Source organism: Palaemon carinicauda, unplaced genomic scaffold (assembly GCF_036898095.1).
Source record: "Palaemon carinicauda isolate YSFRI2023 unplaced genomic scaffold, ASM3689809v2 scaffold608, whole genome shotgun sequence".
Lineage (NCBI taxonomy): Eukaryota > Metazoa > Arthropoda > Malacostraca > Decapoda > Palaemonidae > Palaemon > Palaemon carinicauda.
Window position 1 is genome coordinate 59676 of NW_027171881.1, and position 21409 is coordinate 81084.

General features: G+C 39.2%; 1 long non-coding RNA gene across 2 annotated transcripts in view; it reads right to left on the reverse strand.

Annotated features, from left to right (window-relative positions):
• The window catches only part of LOC137637264 (uncharacterized), a 42306-nt gene that overhangs the window by 7999 nt on the left and 12898 nt on the right, over positions 1–21409 (reverse strand). The window contains exons 1-4 of one of the 2 annotated variants that reach the window (XR_011043505.1): positions 13576–13727; positions 12847–12971; positions 3384–3536; positions 1244–1420 (exon numbers count right to left, since the gene is read on the reverse strand). This is a non-coding gene — a long non-coding RNA (uncharacterized lncRNA). Of the gene's footprint in view, positions 1–1243; positions 1421–3383; positions 3537–12846; positions 12972–13575; positions 13728–19748; positions 19933–21409 lie in introns of those variants that run through there. The other variant, XR_011043504.1, reaches the window with a different exon arrangement.

The following is a 21409-nucleotide window of genomic DNA, read 5'->3' on the forward strand; positions in this document are numbered from 1 at the left end:
ATTTAGAAAAACAAAAAACAGCTGAGGATTTGCCAAGAATGAGAGAATCTGGTAATCAGGTAGAATTTATTGATTTATAGTCGGAAGCTTTACTCTCAGGGAAAGTTGTCATAACGATGGACGCATAGAAATGTTACCAAGGAATTTGTCATTTCAAATGTGTTCGAAACCGATATGATTTCCAGAAAGTCCTTAATAGTTGTGTGGAAAATCCACAAACAGCAGTGAACGAGAAAAGAGACCTCATGGTACTGCACCAGTGCAACTCAAAATTATGAACTGCATCGGCATCACAGATGCGAATGAAAAAAAGTTGCTACCTCACTCTCATCATCACCTACGCTTATTGATGCAAAGGGCCTCTGTTAGATCTTGCATGTTCTCTATCTTGCACTTTTAATTCAATACTTCTCCATTCCCCGCTATTTCACGGTTCAATGTCCTTAGTCATGTAGGCTTGGGTCTTCCAACTCTTCTAGTGCTTTGTGGAGCCCAGTTAAATATTTGGTGAACTAATCTCTCATACCAAAGATGAATTATCATCTTATATTTCTCAAAAAGTCATCCATCATGCAGAAGAGAAAAAATATAAACCTTGTGGTAGTATGGCATAAAGAAGTAACTTCTGCCCATTGTAAACTAGTTCTTAAAAGTACACAAGAAGAAGCTGATACAAAAATGGTTCTTCATGAAGTAAATGCTACAGGAAGAGGTGCTAACAAGCTGTCTTCGCTCCAGACACAGTTATTGTGGTACTTTCTGCAAGACAATGACCAAAACTACCATTTCTGCCATTCTTAAAGACAAATTTTAGAATTGAAATCTCCATTGCTATTTTCATCATTGAGCACTTTGAAAGTATCTACATTACCTACAATTCACGGTCATTCAAGCTGTGACACAACTGCTGCCTTGGTCGGCAAGGCCAAACTCTTACTGAAGGCATTTAATATATGGAAACTAATTAAGCCTTGGAAGCATTGGCAACACTTGGACCAGAATCCTTCAAATGCTAATTTTTGGTTCTTTCTTTAAAAATAGTTCTTCACACTTTCCATTTAAAGGTTTAAGGTTTAAAGGCTGCTCATGAATAGCAGAGACAAGGGGCAGTTTCATTGCCGTAGATGCTAACCATATATACATATGATCAGCACCCACACTAGGACCAAGGATGGCTAGGCAATGGCTGCTGATAACTCAGCAGGTAGACCTATATAGGGTCCCCCAAAGCCGCCATCCTTACCTCACAAGGATGGTGAGGTTGCAGCGATCGTAGAAACTAACGAGTTTGACCGGGACTCGAACCCCCGTCTGGCAATCAGCAGACAAGGACGTAAGCAACAGGACGGCGTCTTTATATGCAGCTCTTTCCACACGCTTCAACTTTACCGGGGCCAGATGACTTCAGCGTATTGCTTGCCTGAAATAGAAGTCTCGGAATTAGTCCTGTAGAAAAGACAATTTATGAAAGCTTTCACTGCAGAGATGACTGACGATTAATCTCACTTAGAAATTTGAAGGTTTAATATTTTTCATGAAATATTAATTTAGCTTATAATCTAAAGGTTTAAAATTTACAAAATTAATAATATATAATTGAATCTGAAAAATTCCTAATCATTCATTAAAAAGAAATCCCAAAATTGCTTTACAATTTAACCATATTCCTAAATATTCCCCTATGTCTCTCGCCAAGCTCTTCAAGTTTTCTAACACTGACAGTGTCATCTTTTCTTATTCCTGTACTGTACTGTGAAATCCAAAGGCTCTATTAACAAGAACAACCTCAAAATTAATTCATTGAAACCTAGTAAGCAGAACTATACAAAAAAAAAGGTCTGTGAGTTGTACTAGTGACAATTAAAATCATTAATAGCTAAGGTACAATCCAAGTTGGAAAAGCAGGATGCTATAAGCACAAGGGGTCCAACAGGGAAAAAAATAGCACAGTGAGGAAAGCAAACAAGGAAATCAATAAACTACAAAAGTAATGAACAATTAAATAAAATATTTCAAAAACAGTAACAATATTAAAATAGATCTTTCATATGTAAACTATAAAAACTTCAAAAAAACAGGAGGAAGAGAAATAACAGAATAGTGTGCCCAAGTGTACCCTCAAGCAATAGATCATTTATTTCAAAAGACAGCAATAGATTATCTTCTAATGTAGGGGTAACTAACAAAGAGGCAAAAGAAAGAAAATCTTCAAGAGCAATCATCAGTACAGAATTAATATGGTGAAAATGAAGATGTTAGCTGACAGAAATAAAATCATGGTAGTTTCAAGATTTTTAATACTCTCAATTTCAGACTACTATTCGAATAAAATCATACCTTATTAACCTACAAGTGATAAGCACACTGACTTCTTACAAGACCCGGAGGCAATTGATACTTCAAAATACTAATGGCAATAATGTACATCGTACAATGTAAGATTCCCCCATCAGGTCACCTCTGTCAAACTTAGAAGTGATATTGTAACAAGAATTCACTGACATCAAGACGTTTGTCCACTACAGACATATGCATTACAGTATAGGCAAAGTTTGAACTCAGATTTGTTAAGTTTCCTTGGATATGCAAAACAAAGTAACTTATTAATACTTTTATTACTAGCTAAGCTATAACCCTGGTTGGAAAAGCAAGATGCTATAAGCCCAAGGACTCCAACAGGAAAATATAGCCCAGCGAAGAAAGGAAATAAGGCAATAAATAAACAATATAAAAAGTAATGAACAATTAAAATAAAATATTTTATAAATTTAACTTTAAAAAATAATATATAAACTATAAAAATATTTATGTCATCCTGTTCAACATAAATTTTTTTTTCGCAAGTTTGAACTTTTGAAGTTCTACCAATTCAACTACCCAATAAGGAAGATCATTCCACAACTTGGTCACAGCTGGAATAAAACTTCTAGAGCACTGTGTAGTATTGAGCCTCATGATGGAGAAGGCCTGGCTATTAGAATTAACTGCCTGCCTAGTATTACGAACTGGATAGAATTGTCCAGGGAGATCTGAATGTAAAGGATGGTCAGAATTATGAAAAATCTTATGCAACAAGCATAATGAACTAGTTGAACGATGGTGACAGGGATTAATATCTAGATCAGGAATAAGAAATCTAATATATTACCATTATAAATATATAAATATTATAATTACTAGCTAAGCTACAACCCTAACTGGAAAAGTAAGATGCTACCCAGGGCTCCAACAGGGAAAACAACCCAATGAGGAAAGGAAATAAGCTATGTATGAGAATAGTAAAACAAAAATTCTTAAAATCAATAAATGTTAAAATAATCTATCATATATATCTCACTGAAGAGAAAATACTGCCAATGCTCAATTCAGAAAGCCTATTTTACCTTAGTTACCACAGCTTGAAGTTCCACTACAGAATGATCACTCTTATGCCAAGGCAGTGTGGAAAGTATACAGTATACCGCACCACTTTCTCTTCAAAACCTTGTAGATTTTAGTGTTAAGGCAGAGTCAAGGCAAATATCGATGTTTGATATCTGAAAGTATAAACAATTTTAGACAAAACTAATGGTTGAGGGAATTAGAAAAAAGACAAATTGAATATCAAACTTGCTTCAACCAATTTAAAATCATTAATGAAATACCACCACAAGAGGTAGTGGCACCCTAGCAGTACCAGCTGAACTCAGTTGAGTCCCTTGTTAGGCTGGAGGAACGTAGAGAGTAGAGGTCCCCTTTTTTTGTTTTGTTTCATTTGTTGATGTCGGCTAACCCCCAAAATTGGGGGAAGTGCCTTGGTATATGTATGTATCACAAGAGGTAGTTTTTTTAGCATGTGTCAAAGTAGTCCTTTCTCTCCTCTTTAGATTAAAATTCTAAAACTTTATTAGGAAATCTTATATAAAAGTATTTTATAAAGCTTTCTCAATTCCTACATTTTGCTTTCTATTCAGAATTGATCCAAACTACAAAAAATTATATCAAACTATAATTATCTTTTTAATCTACAGTAGTTTAATTTATAAAGAAAACTTCCCAGAGTAATTCTAAAAGCAAATAAAACTAGCACTCTGGAAATAGCCAATTCACTGAATTATGTCTAAAAATTCTGAGCAACAGAACTACCAAGCATGGAATATCTATTGATTAAATTATTGATATTTAGGATAATATAAAAAATAGCAACAGGCAGAAATTAAACAATTTTGTCATCCATGGAGGTTCAGAAATATGTTATTTTCATTAGTAAGATAAATTTTTGAATATACTTACCCGATAATCATGTAGCTGTCAACTCCGTTGCCCGACAGAATTCTACGGAAGGGATACGCCAGCGATCGCTATACAAGAGGGGGGTGTACTCACAAGCGCCACCTGTGGCCAGGTACTGCAGTACTTCTTGTTGACACCACCTCAATTTTTCCTCGGTCCACTGGTTCTATGGGGAGGAAGGGTGGGTCAATTAAATCATGATTATCGGGTAAGTATATTCAAAAATTTATTTTACTAATGAAAATAACATTTTTCAATATTAATCTTACCCGATAATCATGTAGCTGATTCACACCCAGGGAGGTGGGTGAAAACCAATGTACATGTATATCAAGAAGCTAAGTATCCCGTATTTCATATTATCAGTTATTCAAAATAACAATGAAATTATAAGTACCTGGTAAGGAAGTCGACTTGAGCCATTACTCTGCCTTAAATAAGTTCGTCTTCCTTACTGAGCGCAGCGTTCCTCTTAGGAGGCTGAACAACTCTAAGGTGCTGAAGTATCAAGGGCTGCAACCCATACTAAAGGACCTCATCACAACCTTTAACCTCGGCGCTTCTCAAGAAAGAATTGACCACCCGCCAAAACAACAAGGATGTGGAAGGCTTCTTAGCCGACCGTACAACCCATAAAAAGTATTCAAGAGAAAGGTTAAAAGGTTATGGGATTATGGGAATGTAGTGGCTGAGCCCCCGCCTACTACTGCATTCGTTGCTACGAATGGTCCCAGGGTGTAGCAGTACTCGTAAAGAGACTGGACATCTTTGAGATAGAATGATGCGAACACTGACTTGCTTCTCCAATAGGTTGCATCCATAACACTCTGCAGAGAACGGTTCTGTTTGAAGGCCACTGAAGTAGCCACAGCTCTCACTTCATGTGTCCTTACCTTCAGCAAAGCAAGGTCTTCTTCCTTCAGATGAGAATGTGCTTCCCTAATCAGAAGCCTGAATAGTAAGAAACTGAGTTCTTAGACCTTGGAAAAGAAGGCTTCTTGATAGCACACCATAAGGCTTCTGATTGTCCTCGTAAAGGTTAAGACCTTTTTAGATAGTACCTAAGAGCTCTAACTGGGCAAAGTACTCTCTTCAGTTCATTCCCCACCAAGTTGGACAGGCTTGGGATCTCGAACGACTTAGGCCAAGGACGTGAAGGAAGCTCGTTTAGCAAAAACCGAGCTGCAAGGAACATGTAGCCGTTTCAGATGTGAAAACTATGATCCTGCTGAAGGCGTGGATCTCACTTACTCTTTTAGCTGTTGTCAAGCACACGAGGAAAAGAGTTTTTAATGTGAAGTCCTAAAAAGAGGCTGATTGGAGAGGTTCAAATCTTGATGACATAAGGAACCTTAGGACCACGTCTAGATTCCAGCCTGGAGTGGACAACCGACGTTCCTTTGAGGTCTCAAAAGACCTAGGGAGGTCCTGTAGATCTTTGTTGGTGGAAAGATCCAAGCCTCTGTGGCGGAAAACCGCTGCCAACATGCTTCTGTAACCCTTGATCGTAGGAGCTGAAAGGGATCTTACTTTCCGTAGATGTAACAGGAAGTCAGCAATCTGGGTTACAGTGGTACTGGTTGAGGAAACTGCATTGGTCTTGTACCAGCTTCGGAAGACTTCCCCTTGAGACTGATAGATTCTGAGAGTGGATGTTCTCCTTGCTCTGGCAATCGCTCTGGCTGCCTCCTTCGAAAAGCCCCTAGCTCTTGAGAGTCTTTCGAAAGTCTGAAGGCAGTCAGACGAAGAGCGTGGAGGTTTGGGTGTACCTTCTTTACGTGAGGTTGACGTAGAAGGTTCACTCCTAGAGGAAGAGTCCTGGGAATGTCGACCAGCCATTGCAGTACCTCTATGAACCATTCTCTCGCGGGCCAGAGCGGAGCCAACCAACGTCAGCCGTGTCCCTTTGCGAGAGGAGAACTTCTGAAGTACCCTGTTGACAATCTTGAACGGCGGGAATGCATACAGGTCGAGATGGGACCAATCCAGCAGAAAAGCATCCACGTGAACTGCTGCTGGGTCTGGAATCGGAGAACAATACAACAGGAGTCTCTAGGTTATCGAGGTAGCGAACAGATCTATGGTTGGCTGACCCCACAGGGCCCAAAGTCTGCTGCAAACATTCTTGTGAAGGGTCCACTCTGTGGGGATGACCTGACCCTTCCGGCTGAGGCGATCTGCCATGACATTCATACCGCCCTGAATGAACCTCGTTACCAGCGTGAGCTTTCGATCTTTTGACCAGATGAGGAGGTCCCTTGTGATCTAGAACAACTTCCACGAAAGAGTCCCTCCCTGCTTGGAGATGTAAGCCAGGGCTGTGGTGTTGTCAGAGTCCACCTCCACCACCTTGTTAAGCTGGAGGGACTTGAAGTTTATCAAGGCCAGAAGAACCGCCAACAACTCCTTGCAATTGATGTGAAGTGTCCTTTGCTCCTGATTCCATGTTCCCGAGCATTCCTGTCCGTCCAAAGTCGCACCCCAGCCCGTGTCTGATGCGTCCGAGAGGAGACGGCGGTCGGGTTTCTGAACAGCCAAAGGTAGACTTCCTTGAGAAGAAAGCTGTTCTTACATCACGCGAGAGAAGACCTCCTCTCTTCGGAAACAGGAACTGAGACCGTCTCTAGCGTCATGTCCTTTATCCAGTGAGCAGCTAGATGATACTGAAGGGGGCGGAGGTGGAGTCTCCCTAACACGATGAACAGGGCCAGCGATGAAAGTGTCCCTGTTAGACTCATCCACTACCTGACTGAGCATCGGTTCCTTCTCAGCATGCTCTGGATGCATTCTAGGGCTTGGAAGATCCTTGTGGCCGACGGAAAAGCCCGAAAAGCTCGACTCTGAAGATCCATACCCAAGTAGACAATGGTCTGGGATGGGACGAGCTGGGACTCCTCAAAATTGACCAGGAGGCCCAGTTCCTTGGTCAGATCCATAGTCCATCTGAGAATCTCCAGACAGCGACGACTTGTGGGAGCTCTTAAAAGCCAGTCGTCTGACGGAGCCGGACACAAGATCATGGTCCTGCTGCACAGTCTGTGAACTGTCAACCATGGGGAAGCGAGGAAGTACAGTGACAACCCGAAGCTGTCTAGACTGTCTGGGTCGTACAGACAACTCCTTATCGGGTTGCTGAGGTTGCCGCACTGCGTCACAACAAGTCACTTCTGCTGGTTGTTGAATGTCTTCCCAGTGACACACTGACTCCGTAAACAAAAAAAATCCTCTAACAAGGACTAAGCTTGGACTGCATGTCTTGCAACACAGCTCAAGGTCTATGGGAGCAGGTGTGGTAACAGACGGGGTTAGCGACTGAAGTGGAACCATTACCTTCCCTGGAAGCATGTTATGCTTAAATAAAAGTCCATAGGAGGCTACGCAGCTAAAGGCTCCTCTCCAAATGACAGAGTCCTCAAGGGAATATCAGAAGGAGGGAGAAAAGCACTTTCTCATCTACAGGGACCATATCCGAGAAAAGCTAAGTTCTCTCAGTGAGGGTTTCACTGGTGCAAAAGCAGCAGACTAGAAGGTAACGTTATGAAACTGCTTGACAGTCTAGTGAGTTGGCAACAACCAAAGATGTGTGACTGAGAAGCATGCGGTAAGGTATGCAGAGCATGCTGTATGCAGAGCATGCTGTATGCAGAGCATGCTGTATGTAGAGCATGCTGTAAGGTAAGCAGAGCATGTTGCATGGCGTGTAACATTTCTCAGAAATTCCATGACCAGTGCTAGATTGAGTAATATCGCATTACTGTCCATTGAAAGTGCACGTGCCGAGGGAATTGATTTAGACTGTTTTGTTGATGAATTTGATAGCCGGCATGATAATCGTAGAATTAAGCTGCACTAAATATACGTACTATAATCTACTTCACCTCAGGAAAGGGAAACTCGCCCTGTTGGCAACACTGCATTACTTCATGCATGCTTGCAGGGGGTTTTAATATCAACATAATATTTACATTACATTCATAACTCATGATTCATTTTTGTTTTGAAGATATTTTTGCCATATTTTTGCGATTTTGTTAAAAATATATTGCAAGGAATACATATATATTTTTTTTTTTTTTTTTTTTTTTTTAAGTAATACGAATAACCTCCATTATCATAATGTTTGTGTAGGCATACATGTATATGTTCTACAAATGCCAGTTATGAAAGTAATGAGGTGTTATTATTGTCATTTGTTATTTCAAAGTTGAATGGGAAGAGGCTCAAGCTGAGGAGAAAGTGGCAGATGCATGCGTTGAGGTGGCTGACTCATAGCATGAGGTTCCTGCCTCAAGAGTTGCGCTTGCCTCAAGGGTTGAGGTGGATGCGCAGTAGCAGGTTCCTGTCTCACGAGTTGAGGTTCTTGAGGTGTGAGCTGCGAGAGTTGAGGTAGCGGCTGCGCAGAACGCAGTTCCTGTCTCACGAGTTGAGGTTCTTGAGGTGCTAGCCTCAAGAGTTGAGGTTCTCGCCTTGAGGAAAGTGGAGGTAGCAGCTGCGAGAGCTGAGGTGGCTGCCTCAAGGATGGTAGAGGTTGTCGTACCTCAAGAGGTTGTTGCCTCGAAGATGGTCTAACTGCAAGAAACTCTTGCCTCAAAGGAAGAGGAGGAAGTAAGGCATAAGACTCCTGTTCCCATTGTTGAGGTTGCCTTAAGGAAGGTGGAGGTTGCTGCACAACGCTGGTAACTGGCAACTCCCAACGCGGTAGCTCACGCATGGAGGTAGCTTGAGGAACCTCAACCTCATACGTCTGGCAGATTGTACTGCGCAGAGGAGGAGGAGCGTTCGCAGGAGGAGGTGTATTAACCTTCTCTGCCTGAAACTCCTGCATCAACACCGCAAGCTGAGACTGCATTGTCTGCAGCAAAGACCACTAGAGTTTAAGAAAGACAACAACAAACGGAGCTACTGTCCGTTGAGACTGAGGGTCTAAAACAGCTGGTGCGGCAACAGACGGAGCTACTGCCTGTTGCGATACCACCTTGCCTCTCTGGGAGGTGTGCAGTTGTCGTACTGCAGCAAGTCCGAAAAGACCCAGGGCTAATGGCTACACCTAGGAGTTGGACTTGTGCGGAAGGGACCGACTTGCACTTAAAAGCTGCAAGATTTGGTCCATGGTTTCTGCGAGAAACCTCTTCCGCAGACGAGGAATAAAAGGGCTCTCTCGTCTTTGTGTGGGTGGGGTGATCACGTCGGCAACGTGTGTAGATACACCCGAAACCACGGAGGGAAAACGTCTGTTCGTCGATCAAGGCCTGCTGAACCCATAAGTCCTTCGACATTACTTCTCCCCTGGGCTTGGGAGCTTGTAAGAGGTCCCAGACTAGGCGAACAACTGGCACGAACAGACGAACCCTCGAACGCAACACTGTAACACTTTGCGCTAATCACTTATCACTTTTGATTTTCTGTTTGCACTTATTTCACTGAACTCGAAACTTTAAGTGGTTTGTACCTGAAACACGCAATTCTATCCTTCCTTAAAAGTTAGTAATTGCGAAAACAGAATTACAATGTAACAGAAAAATCTAATGAAAGATAAATAATTCAGTGGCTGGAAAGAGACTAAACACTAGATCAAATAAACTACGTTTAAAATCTCTCACCGCATAAAGCTTGAGAACAAGAATAAAACTCTAGAAATGTTTACCTTCTTCCCCTAAAGAGACTAGGGAGAAGAGCAAAAACGATAACAACGTTACTCGCTTGAACGAAACGTTTATCCTCCTCTCTCTCCCTCCGTCTCTATCTCTCTCTCTCTCTCTCTTTTGACTTAGAACCTGAGAGAAGAGCCCAATCATATATATCGTTAAAACATATTGTTGTTAAAGGAAAAAAACTGAAAGATTTCCCAAATAAAAAGTTCCTTTATTAGAATTAAAACCATTAAGCTAAGAAAGAATGAACAAAACGCTAGAAACGGTTACTCTTACTGCAACGTGACACCGTGAAAATTCTCTCTCTATCGTAACGATAGAGCGCAAGTTGAACGTTCTGAACGTCAACAACTGCAGAGACAAAACAAAACGTTAGTTCAACTTTGAAAACAGTACGAGACTATCAAAGAAATTCTTTCAAAAACATTAAAATAGCATAATATGTTAACAGGTAAAATCGAAATGACGGGCTCAATGTTAATTAACTTCGGTACCAAGAAAAGACCGCCTACTATTAGGAAAGGTCGAATATAAACAAATATAAAAATTAATTTTAATAAGTTTATAATAAAAGGAAGTTAATCGAAGAGGCCTATAAAAGGCGGAGAGATATAAAATAAATCTATAACTTTTGTTAAGCAAAATTAAGAAAGAGAGTCTATACTCTCTTAGACACCAACACTTCCGTCTAAGGGAAGGGTCGGCCATTTAAAAGTGAAAGAGTTCATACTCTCTTCGTCACCATAATTAATCAAATTAATTCCAAAAGCTAGCTAAGCTAATGATAAAACTTCCTGAATAGCGAAAGCTAAACTCTAGAGCAAATACATCACCAAATCGTGAGCAAAAAACTCCAGAATCAACAGCGTATCCATGTAGGTCTAGCCGGAGGCACGACAGAGGAAAAATTGAGGTGGTGTCAACAAGAAGTACTGCAGTACCTGGCCACAGGTGGCGCTTGTGAGTACACCCCCCTCTTGTATAGCGATCGCTGGCGTATCCCTTCCGTAGAATTCTGTCGGGCAACGGAGTTGACAGCTACATGATTATCGGGTAAGATTAATATTGAAAAAGTAAATATATTGACAAGGGGACATTAATGAAAAGGAAAAAAAATATATTGACACAATCAAATATTTTTGCAGGCACATTTCAGATTCCTTTTTGGTGAAGGAAAATCTCATCAACGAACTATAGTCAATTTCTTTTAGCAAGGCAGATTTGCACTGGCTCGCAGCGGTGCCCTTTTAGCTCGGAAAAGTTTCCTGATCGCTGATTGGTTGGACAAGATCATTCTAACCAATCAGCGATCAGGAAACTTTTCCGAGCTAAAAGGGCACTGCTACGAGTTGGTGCAAATCTGCCTCGCTAAAAGAAATGGACTATAGGAGAACTGTAATCTCACTCCTCTCTTACTGAACCCTATTATCATTATTATTATTACTTGCTATGCTACAACCCTAGTTGGATAATCAAGATGCTAACTTATAAGCCCAAGGGCTCCGGTAGGGAAAATAGCCCAGTGCGGGAAAGAAATAAGGAAATAAATAAACTACAAGAGTAGTAATTAACAACTAACAAAATATTTTAAGAACAGTATCAACATTAAAATAGATCTTTCATATATAAACTATGAAAACTTAAAAAAAAAAAAAAGGGGGAAGAGAAATAAGACAGAATAGTGTGCCCGAGTGTACCCTCAAGCAAGAGAACTCTAACCCAAGACAGTGGAAGACCATGGTACATAGGCTACGGCACTACTCAAGAATAGAGAACAAAAGTTTGATTTTGGGGTGTTGTTCTCCTAGAAGAGATGCTTACCATAGCTAAAGAGTCTCTTCTATCCTTATCAAGAGGAGAGTAGCCACTGAACAATTGCAGTGCAATAGTTAACCCATTGAGCAAAGAAGAATAGTTTAAAAAATTTCTAGAAAGCCTAAAGGCTTAATTACTAGTTCTAATTATTACCAAGATTGAATTCAAAATAAAAAACTTTCCATATACAAAATTATAAAAATTAGCTACTGAAGAACAGTGACTTTCAGAAGGTCCTCAAAGACATCTGGTGATACAAACAAATCCAAAATACATACATACATATACCAAGGCACTTCCCCCAATTCTGGGGGGTAGCCGACATCAAACAAATGAAACAAAAACAAAAAAGGGGACCTCTACTCTCTACGTTCCTCCCAACCTGACAAGGGACTCAACCGAGTTCGGCTGGTACTGCTAGGGTGCCACAGCCCACCCTCCCCCGTTATCTGCCTAGACATTATAATAAACTGCCAACTGAAATGAAGGACCTAAAGGGAGCAATTGAATTTAAGAAGAAACTAAAGACATTACTTTTCACAAGATCATATGATTTGGAAGATGCTACAATAAAAAAATTGTATAAGTTGTAATGAAAATGTTTCGTTAGATGATTGATATGGACCCGCCCGAGAAGTAGTTCACTCGACTTCAGTGGAGGGTTGGATTTAAACCCAAAATAAGTAAACACGTAAGATGAAGCTTCATAATGCTGCTGCTACCTCCACGGTCATCTAAGGCACCGGAGGAAGCAGCAGGGCCTACTGGAACTGCCTCACAATCGCTCGCCATACATTCCTATTTCTAGCACGCTCTCTTGCCTCTCTCACATCCATCCTCAAAACCAAAATGAAATCATAAAATCTCAGTTATTGTATCAAAACCTCATAATGAAGTACTGTAATCAAACAATATGTAATTCAATACAGTAAGCAAGACGACATGTGACTATTTGTTGACCTTTGCTGCTGAAAATTGTCGGCACGCAAGTTAAATGATGCTTACCCTAGGCCCTAATTTAAAAATTTGACTCGCATACAGTTTTTAGGAACCTATTAAGTTTTAAGTCGAGGATTTAGTGTAAAAACGGCTGCTGATGAGAACTTACCAATACAGGGTCAGTGGCAGTAGTGAGAAATAAGACTTCTTGAGCTCTGTCCTTGTTGTTAGCTGCAACAGTCGTCATAGACCTCTAACTTGCGCTGTGCTCTCGTTTCTCCCTTACACACCATCCTGTAATACGATAGAAAAGGAATTAAGCTATCCAAGCATTATCATTTTTATCTGGTTATTATTATTATTATTATTATTATTATTATTATTATTATTATTATTATTAGCTAAGCTACAACCCTAGTTGGAAAAGCAAGATGCTATAAGCCCAAGGGCTCCAACAGGGTAAACTAGCCCAGTGAGGAAAGGATATAAGGAAATAAATAATAAACAATATGAGAAGTAATGAACAATTAAAATAAAATATTTTAAAAATAACAACATTTAAACAAATTTCATATGTAAACTATAAAAAGAGACATATATCAACCTGTTCAACATAAAAACATTTGATGCAAGTTTGAACGTTTACCGATTCAACTACTTGACTAGGAAGATCATTCCACAATTTGGTTACGTCACTTTAAGCAAAAAGCAAACTCTTCTCAAAGACCTATAACACCTATACTGTTCTTTGTCCCCTATTGCCTCTCATCAAACCACAATAAAATAAGAACTCATCCCATTCTCAACATAATATACTCATTCAAAAAACTTTAGATTGAAGGGATTTCCCTCCTGTAAATAAGGCTTTGTTATAAAACGAATGATTGAGGAAACTCACCTAAGAGAAAGGGTCAGTGAGAGTAATGACAATCAGATTTCTTGAGGTCCATCCTTCTAGTCGTTTCTTGTATATGCCGAAAAACATCAGCCCTTGCGTCAGATGTATGCTGAATCGTCTACCTGAGACCGCTGCCAGTTTCACTCCTGCTGCTGAGCATAATATACTCATTCAAAAAACTTTAGATTGAAGGGATTTCCCTCCTGTAAATAAGGCTTTGTTATAAAACGAATGATTGAGGAAACTCACCTAAGAGAAAGGGTCAGTGAGAGTAATGACAATCAGATTTCTTGAGGTCCATCCTTCTAGTCGTTTCTTGTATATGCCGAAAAACATCAGCCCTTGCGTCAGATGTATGCTGAATCGTCTACCTGAGACCGCTGCCAGTTTCACTCCTGCTGCTGAGCTTGCTCCAGAGCCTAGTCCCACGAGATGATGAGACTGGAGAATGCAAAGATGAAATATCACTGGAAGGAGAAAGGATTAATGAGGTAGAATCATTTTAAGTATTTAGGAACTATGATCTCCAATACAGGGTCTTTAGTATTACAATTCTTCTGTCTAGTCTTCATTTTGGGGCGATGGCAAACTCCCGTCAAAGATTTATGACAACTGTATTTTCATTTCTCTCTTCTTTAATCATAACAACAAAAGGAACTTAACCTAATCAAAATACAATATACAAAAAGAGCTCTAGAATGTTCAGAAACTTTCTAAGAAGCGGAATGATTGAAAACCAGTTTATCAAGTTTGGAGTTTAAAGAAAACTCTTGGTTCTGTTGCATATAATTTTGATGTAATCAAAATGGCCACTGACCATATACAATTCAATTGAAATTTATTTTTGGTCCAATTTCAATTATTTAAATCATTGTACATACATACACATACCAATGCACTTCCCCCTATTTTGGGGGGTAGCCGACATCAACAAATGAAACAAAACAAAAAGGGGACCTCTACTCTCTACGTTCCTCCCAGAGAGTAGAGGTCCCCTTTTTGTTTTGTTTCATTTTTTGATGGTCAAAACATTCCAGATTTCATGTGAAAAGGTACTGAGACAGAAGGAGGTAGTGCAACTTGGAACACTCCGCCACCTGTACGTCCAAGAACTCGAGCGCTGTGGATTTCCAAATCATGATTCCAGAAGTAATATGCTGAAAAACAGACTTTATAGACAAAATAAGTGAAATGGATTGCTTTTACAAAAGTGATTCCTGTAGACAAGGTGTTCTAACCCTGATAAAATTATACTTTACTATTCCGAGACATTACTGTTTTCATACTTTGTAATGCTGACGGCGCCCGGTCAAAAAGAACAAGGGATGTAAACAGTATCCAAAGAGAGCAGCCAAGTAGAAAATAATTAAGTTATGTGTAAAATTTATATGTATCATCTGTAACATAGTGAGGGGACAATAAATATGTGAGTACTGTACTGTACACGCCCACATAAAGTGTTAATTTATGTCACAAGGTATGCATAACCTACAACGTGGTGTACATCACAAGTACCTGTGTTGAAGAAACCGTGACTTAGGCATAGAGGCTTCATTCCAAGGATAAATTCAAGGACGTTGCCTTGTACCTGTGCAGTGTTCAGGTAAAGTTCAACGATTCCCCACCACTTTCTTGGTCTCCTATAGCTGATGAGCTGGATGGCAGGGCAAGAGAATAATACCACCCAACAGGCTTAGTAATGTAAAGTTCCTAAAGCAGATGTGGACGAGTATAAGAAGAGCCGGCATCTGGTTCTTTCGATAGCTCGGGTGAGTTTTAACCACCGTTGTGTTCTAACAACTTTGGAAAAATATCAATAGTCAATCAAATCATAGTTAGTTAACTGGTTTCTATCATAAATCACATATCTATTTCATTTCCAATAAATCTGTGACAAAGGAGTGGAAGTTACCTAAACACATCCTCCTTTGCAGAACTCTACACCACCTGTATTATTATTCTTACATGCTGGACTAAAAAACAATCAAAATAAAATATTTCAAAAACGGTATTATTATCATTATTATCATTATTATTATTATTGTTATTATTATTATTATTATTATTATTAATATTATCATTATTATTATTATCATTATCATTATTATCATCATTAATTATTAAGCTACAACCCTAGTAGGAAAAGCAGGGTGCTAAAAGCCCAGGGGCTCCAACAGGGAAAATAGCCCAGTGAGGAAAGGAAACAAGGAAAAATAAAATATTTTAAGAACAGTAACATTAAAATAAATATCTCCTATATTAACTATAAAAACTTTAACAAAACAAGAGGAAGAGACATAAGATAGAACGGTGTGCCCGAGTGTACCCTCAAGCAAGAGAACTTCAATCCAAGAAAGTGGAAGGTCAGGGTAGAGGCTATGACACTACCCAAGACTAGAGAACAATAGTTTGATTTTGGAGAGTCCTCTTAGAAGAGCTGCTTACCATAGCTAAAGTCTCTCTTCTACCCTTACCAATAGGAAATTGGCCACTAAAACAATTACATTGTAGTAGTTAACCCCCTGAGTGAATTGTTTGATAATCACAGTGTTGTCAGGTGTATGAGGACAGATGAGAATAAGTAAAGAATAGGCCAGACTATTCGGTGTTATGTGTAGGCAAAGACAAAATGACCCGTAACCAGAGTGGAAGATCCAATGAAGTACTGTCTGGCCAGCCTAAGGACCCCATACCTTTCTCGCAGTACTATCTCAATGGGTGGCTGGTGCCCCGGCCAACCTACTGCCTACAATGCAAGGAACTCACGCATATGCTTCGTAGATTGGGTCCCTGTGAGTCGTATGATTTTGGCTTGGAAATTGAGACAGTAGTGGCAGAGGGTTCCATGCTTCCTTTTCTATCACTCCCCAAAGTGGTGCTTGTAAATGCCAAAATTTTCACGTTGAGTGGACAACTTGAACAAAATAACTATAAACGTCTATGATTCAAACCTGAAGGACAGCACTGGAAGGATCATGATACAAGAGTTGAAAGCAAACACTGACACTGCCAACTAGGTTAGAACCCTCCCCTCATGCAACGTATTAAAACACGTTATTTGAAAATTGAAGCCCCACCAATATTGCCCTTTTTTCATATTTATGGCTGCGTACGACACAAATTTCCCACAGGAGCTACGTTCAGTTCACCCATCAGAAGTTCAAAAGTTCAAACTGGCAGGAAATGATTTTATGTTGGACAAGCTGACATAATTCTTTTTATAGTTTATATAAGAACTATGTTTTGATGTTGTTACTGTTTTTAAAATATTTTACTTTAATTGTTCATAATTCCTCATATCGTTTATTTTCCTTATTTCCTTTCCTCACTGTGTTATTTTTCCCTGTTGGAGCCCTTGGGCTTATAGCATCTTGCTTTTCCAACTAGGGTCGTACCTCAGCTAGTAGTGATAATAATAATAATAATCAGAAACAATAACATGTACTCAGACTGCACCCAAGTGTACCAACTGTGGTTCCTTAATGCGAATGATCAATGGCATAAAAGAAATACAACAGGTCCATGGATTTGGAGGCTTCATTTCAGCTACTGGCAAAGAAAATATTCCTAAAGATAACCTTTGAGTATTTCAACCCCATCAATCAGCCGTTCACTGAATATTCTGTCATCAGGGAGTTGTTGAAGCAATCGGATGATTGGCCGGAAATATGTTCTCAGCGCTTATGACCTTGCAAGTTGCATAAAAGCACTCCTCTGATTTGGAAATTTCCAGAATACAAGAACCATGTGGTACCTTCGGGGCCTTTAGACACAGATGAACTACATGGGCATGTTGACTGGTCATAAATGCATTGGTTTAGGCTACTCTGAAATCCTCCTTGAGGCTGGACTTCTAACCAATGGCTGCCTTAAGAGTCTGCTAAAAGGGAGAGCATATGCGAAAGCTCTGTTCTGGCTCAAGATGGTAAGTGAAGCAAAGAAGCAATATTTGATAGTACTTCAGTGAAGAGGAGAATGTAACTTCACTAAGTCGCTGATATTGAGGCATTTAAATGTCTGATGTGTGGCTTTAACTACAGACAGAAATCTATTGACATCATGTAGAATCATTTTAAGATGGTTGGAAAAGATGAGCGACTGACAGCGAAATCTAAGACTGACCTCTCCCATGGCCGTCTTTCCGAGACAACCTCATTCCGCACATTGGTTGTGTGAACCATCCCCTTGCTATCTACAAGCGAGCGGATATTCCAATCTTCTGGTCTCCAAAGTCACATGACCCTGGACAAGTTTGGGAAAGAAATGATGAGGGTGTTTGGAGCCAGTGTGGTCATGCGGGCCAGTGCTTCCCCCTGACCTGATAGATACAGTTGAGAAAACTACAGATATGGAACAGTGTGATGAGGACATTGATGAAGGACAGCATAGTCAGGATGGTGATTATGAAGAACATTGCAGCGATTATGATTATATCAAAGTATGAACAGTTTTTGGAGTCATTATGAAGCTTCAAATTTGTGGGTCTCAGATTTATATCATCTTGTATTACTGGGATCTGCATGTAATATATATTCACATCAATTAGTTACTGGAATGATTGGAAGATAAAGGTACCAGAGGAATGTTACAGCACCTTATTCCAGGAATCTTTGGAATATGTAAAGCCTTTTTATCATTACAAAAATACTCGTTTGGCATCTGCAAAAGACTGTCCTCTTTTCTTATGAGCCCAAAAAGCAGTTTGTCTTGGATTGTGATTAATTCAACCAATATTTACAGATTTTAAAATAATGAATCTGCATCTCCTGCCATTCTGTGGAAGACTTGAAGCAGCATTAACTAAGGTAAAGTATTAAAAATACTGGTGGTTTTCTAAGACAGTAAGACCTCTATTTTTTTTTTTTCAATTTTTCTTAGGACGCAAAAGTTATGGGTAGGACAATATAAAGGACCTTTTCATATAGAAAGAAATTAATCACAAGTGCAAATTAGGAATCATTGGAAAGGCTATTGCCTGTACAATCACAAGAACTCTTTAATTATTCAACTAGGGTATCCACAACATCAAGTCAGAGGCCCAAGGGTAAAACATTACCCCATTTTTCATTATCTGACCTGTACCTCTATAACTACCCCTATTAGTTTCAAGTTTGCAGGGAAGAAACTGTACATATATGGGCTGTTTTTGAAACTACAGGTACCATGAATCATCAAACGTGTATATCATTAGCTGTAAATATAGAGTATGTGAAAATATTGGAAAAGACATTTTTTTTAATGAGTTTATTGATAAATTGCAATTTGACACAAGAAAAGAGGACAGTCTTTTGCATGTGCCAAACAAATATTTCTTCTCTCTTGTTTTGATTTTAATTATACAAATGTTATTCTGAAAGTCATATTTCCTCTAAAATAGTTTACAAAGGCTGACTCAATTAAAATTATCTGCTCTCTAGTAAAAAATTTATCACTGATAACTTCAACCGAAACAAACTCATTCATAATTACTATAAAAATCTTTAATCTTTACATTTAAATAAAAATTCTCCAGCAGAGTAAGTCTTTAAGTACAAAAGAAAACGGCAGCAAGTAAATTTCCAACTCACTCTGGATTATGTAAAAACATTTTAAGGAGGATGAACTACCAAACAAAATATCTATTAATGAATACAAATAAAAATCTTGACAAATATGACACTTAATTTTGTTTCTCCCTTACTGACCATTCTTTAACAATAATAAAAATTACAAATTTGAAAGTAAATTGTATTTTCCCTAACGATAAAAACCTTGAGCTCTTTATATAAATTTGGCCTGCCATCACCTATCCCCTCATATTCCTGTCTTCAATCAAAAGTGATGAGACAACACTGGTGTGTCTGTATGCATGTGTATGTGTGTCTGTGTGTGAGAGGGGTAGCCGGCTACCTCCCCTACCTGGTGCTAAGTAGCAGTAGGGTAGTTACACCTTGCTTAAAGTCTTATGGCTAGTCTTCCAGTTTCGCTGAAAGTATATCCCTAATAAAGAGCGAGAGGGTTTGCATTTAGCGTCGGAACAAAGAAGATTTGATCCTACCCTCAACACAATAGCCTATACAGTACAGTACCTCAAAGTAACCTATAAGGTTACTTTTTTTCCTAGCCAATAACACTTCAATTTGTGAAAAAAAAAAAACCACTTTCCAGATAATCAAAAACAAAAAGCAACTTACTTATAAAGGATTTCCATCCAGTACAAACAGATGGGATGTTTTACGAGTTCCCAAGGGAACTTTATAATCAGGGTCGGTGAGAGTCACAAGACGCAAGTCTTGATAGTCGCATGTTGGTGCAGCCAGAAAAGAAAAAACGTGGCAGCGTCAAGTCACATTCATCTTGGGGTGACAGCAACCTTACCTGGAATATTGCTCAATTAAAATAAATCAATATAAAAAAAGCCCTTTTCCTAATAGTGTCACTTGAAAAATTCTAAAATTTGATCTAAATTCAGAGAAATTCATTGCTAGGCACCAAGACTTCATTCCAAAGTTACATAGTACATAAAATATATAAATAATTCCATTATGTTATAAACTAAGCATTAGGTTTATCATGCTGTTATCCATTTACAAAATATTTGTACGACCTTAGTGAGTATTCTTAACAAAACCAACATAGCTTCAGTCGTGATAGAGCTACACGCTTCAACCTATACACAGTACTGAACAGCTTTGAGATACAAACACAGTTGTCAAAACATAACTTATGTTTTTGTTTATCACACTTCTGTACTTATATTTTCTCATTATGCTATGTATAATACCATTATACCATTATCAGAGATAAGTATGTACTGTATTTTTTAATTTCATGAATAGAACTGTTTTTTTGTAATTCATCATCATAACTGCTTGTTGCACACCTCGTCACAAGGTCACATATATCAGCATAACATGTCAAATTTGAAAGTACTTTGTATTTTTCCTAACGACACAAACCTTTAGCTATTTACACATGGATATTACTTTATGCGAAGCTGAAAGAAAACGGATTTTGATGTAGGAAAAATCTATTTCTAGGTGAGATAGCCATGTTGTCCTGATGGAAGGTCCTTCAGACAGCTTCCTTACTGTATAATATTTCTGCGAGTGATATTATAAGAGAATTACCGTCAGGTATCACGGGGTTCCAACCCCCGGAACGACTATCCTAAGATATCGTGTGTAATCAGGGACGTATCCGTAGATAACCATAGATATCTGCACCCCTAACAGACTTAACCAAGTGAGGAGACTTTTAACGAGGGTTAAGCACCCATCCACTAAGTAGCGGGGTGGGGGGTGGGAGTAGTAGCCACCCTGCTCACTAACACACCTGAGCTATTAACCTAATTTGCTAGGAAGTAGGACTTCAAGAGGGACAGGTACTGGCGGGCCAATTTATATAAATAGCTAAAGGTTTGTGTCACTAGGAAAAACACAAATTACTTCCAAATTGTCATTTATTCCGTCACTAAATAACAAACCAAAGCTATCTATATGGGATGACTTACCCTTGAGAAAGGTGGAAGTCTGTGCCAATTGGCTTTTTGGCTTTGACCCGGGGTTTTCCCCTTTATGTGTTCTGCACATAATTGGCGGAAACCCTACACCTCACTAAATCTGTACAATGCATGGTCCGAGCCTACGCAAGCTGTGTGCTCGTTATACTAGCAATGAGACTGTCTTGCTAAGAGTTCTTCTGAGCCATAGGTATCTTCAGAGGTCACCAAGACATTACCTAATACCCCATCGTTAGGGTATGGGGACGCAACAAGTATTGAAACAGTAAGAGGTTACACTAGGGAAAATGGTTTACCTGCAGATAGTTGAAGTCAGGTTTGCAGAGGACCCTG